This window comes from Octopus bimaculoides, chromosome 28 (assembly GCF_001194135.2).
Source record: "Octopus bimaculoides isolate UCB-OBI-ISO-001 chromosome 28, ASM119413v2, whole genome shotgun sequence".
NCBI classification, from domain to species: Eukaryota; Metazoa; Mollusca; class Cephalopoda; order Octopoda; family Octopodidae; genus Octopus; species Octopus bimaculoides.
This window is the reverse complement of record NC_069008.1, coordinates 17,545,134-17,548,673: the sequence shown is the minus strand read 5'-3', so window position 1 is coordinate 17,548,673 and position 3,540 is coordinate 17,545,134. Positions and strand designations below refer to the sequence as shown.

Genomic DNA, 3,540 nt, shown 5'->3' with positions numbered 1-3,540 from the left:
TAAAAGCACCTACTACACTCTCTGAGTGGTTGGCGTTAGGAAGGGCATCTAGCTGTAGAAACTCTGCCAAATTTAGATTGGAGCCTGGTGTTGCCATCCGGTTTCACGAGTCCTCAGTCAAGTCGTCCAACCCATGCTAGCATGGAAAGCGGACGTTAAACGATGATGATGATGTATAGAGACCGATTGAATAAGTACTAGGCTTACAAAGAATAAGTCCTGGGGTCGATTTGCTCAACTAAAGGCGGTGATCCAGCATGGCCGCAGTCAAAATGCCTGAAACGAATAAAAGATCAAGTTTCATCCAAATTCAGGCAATAATAAACATTTCTGAACATATTTATGATTATTATTGCAGTACTAATTGCGTTTCAATCAGAATCCCAACAGGGTTTTCAGAGCAAACCAATACGTTGTGAATGACATGAATTAAAAATAATCCGATGGTGTTGGCATCACCAGAAATCTTCTTTTCGATGATCTTCGGATGTTGGAAGCATTCATGCAGGCCGGGACGAGTGCAATTTGTTTCGTATGGATACCAAAATTGCAAACATCACGACCTAAATGGTTACTTGTTAAAGAACGGTGAACAGGACAGCTTCAACGATGAAATGGGTGAAGCCGGACAGGCTCAAAAGTCACATATACATACACAGAGATTAAGCAATACGCATATATACACACACACACACACACACACACGGTCATTTTAGCATTGTCATATCTCTATATACACACTAATAAACACATAAATACACAACACATACACACACACTTCTGTAAATTTCAACTATATATTCTGCTCTCTCGTGGTCACCCCAATTTTATCCTCCTTTAACCTCCTACTCTGCTGAAGAGCATATGCTTGAAATGTAAAAGACCTTCTCACTTTCCCGAACGTCAAACTAATACACCTGTCTTCATCTCTTGTTTTTCTGTAATTTTTAACTACATATACATGCACACATATACAGTGTTGGCGATAAGTCATGCACAAAATAAAATAAGTTCAATACACACCAAAATTGTCAAAGACATGCTTCAGTTTTTCTAAAATTGAATGAAATAATGGTGAATATACACATCCCTTACATATTTACAGCATTTTAAATTACTCCTGCATTGTCTCATAGCTTTGAGATTTCTACTATGGCACCCCCGACTCCTCTTTATGTAATTAAGTGATTGTGGTCTACATCTCTCATAAAGCATGTGTACTCTTGTACTTTGCGTAGGCCCCTATGTTACAACTGGTTTATATTAAAGAATAAAGATATTGTGAGTCAGAGTCGGTATAGTTTTACTGACTTTGACTCCAGCTACCCCTTAATTGCTTCTGACTCCAACTCCACAGCCCTGGATCAAACACGATGCTATGTTATATTTTAGTTCAAATCCTGTGAAATCAACTTCACATTTATCCCAACCAGGGGCAGATGAAATAAAAATAACAAGTACTGGCATTGATACAATTGTTCTCCCCATTTAAATAAGAAGGACAAAGGACGTGACAGCCATGGTACCTAATTATAGCTAGGTGGACTGTGGCCTTGCTGAAGTAGTCGAGTGTCCTGGCTCTGGACACAAGTTGTTGACCATGCTGGGGCAAATGAGTGTCTTGGCCATGGACACCAATTCTTTCTACATCGTGGTACATATTTACAGCTAAGTGGACTGAGGACATTTGACAATTCACATTTCATCGCTAAGAATTTCTGATTAAGCCAAATGATCAATGATTAAAGAATATTTGCAGATTTAATACATCACCATTTTAACACCACCACTCTGGAAGGTGCTTGGAAGGGAGCACATCCAACCAGGTAACTGGATCCTGGGGCAGCTTGACAGCCCTGGTCAAACCGTCCAACCCATGCCAGCATGGAAAATGGATGTTAAATGATGACAACGACGATATGGGTCCTTTAGGGCTTTTACTAGCATTCTGGACAGACCTCTGTAAAAAGAGAAAAAACAAAAAAATAAAGGGTCAATTACGATAATAAAGGGTCAGTTTCTTTTAAATCATTTTATTACATTTAAATTTCTATGTTACAATCATATCGTTTATGCACATCTTAAACAACGGTTAATCTCTCAGATGCTCAAAATGTTCTCCTTCAACGTTGCAACATTCTTCAGACGTCTTCAGAACTCTCAGACACCATATTCCAGTGACGGACGGAAAGGTTTTAACTTCAGCTTATGCATTAGGCGTTGCAGTGATGTTCTAAATATGGATAGTTCTAGAGAAGCAGATTGTGTGGACTTCTTTTGGACTGTTCAAATATCACAGCCACTAACATCTCGTTTTTTACAGTCACAGAAGTCTCAGGGCCTCCAGATTTTGGTAAAAAAAAAAAAAAAATAAATAAATAAGAGCAATTACAAACTAAAAAGGGAGCTTGACAAAATTAACTAAATTAGCATAGAATAATGGTTTCATATTTTTTTATAATTAAAATCTAAACTGTTAAAACATGAATGCAAAAGAGATACATTTTTGCCAGGTGTGTGGACTGGAGCAATGTGAAATGAAGCGCCTTGCTCAAGGACATAAGCGTGCTGCTAGGGGATTGAACTCGTGACTAAGATCTTGAGCCAAATACTCAACTTGTACTCAACCCACTGAGCCATGTGGGTTCACTAAACGACGAGGAAGATGATGAAGATGCAGCTACATGTAAACATGCATACATACACTCATACATATACAAGGACATACAAACACGTACAGAAACACACACATATATACAGGCACACACACACACACACATATATAAGTAGAGAGATTAAAGAACTTCCTGACAAAGATAAGAATAATATTTGTTATATCAATGAGTGACTGAGAAGGTGAGAGAGAGAGAGAGAGAGAGAGAAAGAGAGAGAGAGAGAGAGAAAGAAAGAGAGAGAGAGAGAGAGAGAGAGAGAGAAAGAGAGAGAGAGACTTTATTAAAAACAGGAAGTGTACAGCCTTGTTTAGTAATCTGCACATATTTGAAAAAGAGGACAGAGTGTGTGTGTGTGTGTGTGTGTGTGCGTGTGGTGTATATACACACACACACACAATGTGATATCGAGTCAGAAGGTGAGATCCTACTCTACATTTGTGTGTGTATCACACACACACACACACGCACATATATACACATATGTGTATATAATAAGGCGGCGAACTGGCAGAATCGTTAGCACGCCGGGCGAAATGCTTAGCGGTATTTCATCTGCCGTTAGGTTCTGAGTTCAAATTCCGCCGAGGTCGACTTTGCCTTTCATCCTTTCGGGGTCGATTAAATAAGTACCAGTTACGCACTGTGGTCGGTATAATCGACTTAATCCGTTTGTCTGTCCTTGTTTGTCCCCTCTGTGTGTAGCCCTTTGTGGGCAGTAAAGAAATAACACATATATACACATTTAACAATATGCTAGCAGGATGACAAATACATGAGTGTGTGTGTGTGTGCGCATGTATGTGTGTATATCTATAATCATATGTTTGTATACGCATATATATATATATATATATATATATATATA

The 3,540-nt window shown here is 38.7% G+C and overlaps 1 long non-coding RNA gene across 3 annotated transcripts in view; it reads right to left on the bottom strand.

Moving 5' to 3' along the window:
• Positions 1-48: 48 nt before the first annotated feature.
• The window catches only part of LOC128251137 (uncharacterized), a 17,766-nt gene continuing 14,274 nt past the window's right edge, over positions 49-3,540 (bottom strand). Inside the window, exons 3-4 of one of the 3 annotated variants that reach the window (XR_008266990.1) lie at positions 1,774-1,960; positions 49-276 (exon numbers count right to left, since the gene is read on the bottom strand). This is a non-coding gene — a long non-coding RNA (uncharacterized LOC128251137). Of the gene's footprint in view, positions 1,961-2,017; positions 2,342-3,540 lie in introns of those variants that run through there. The other 2 variants (XR_008266989.1, XR_008266988.1) reach the window with 2 other exon arrangements.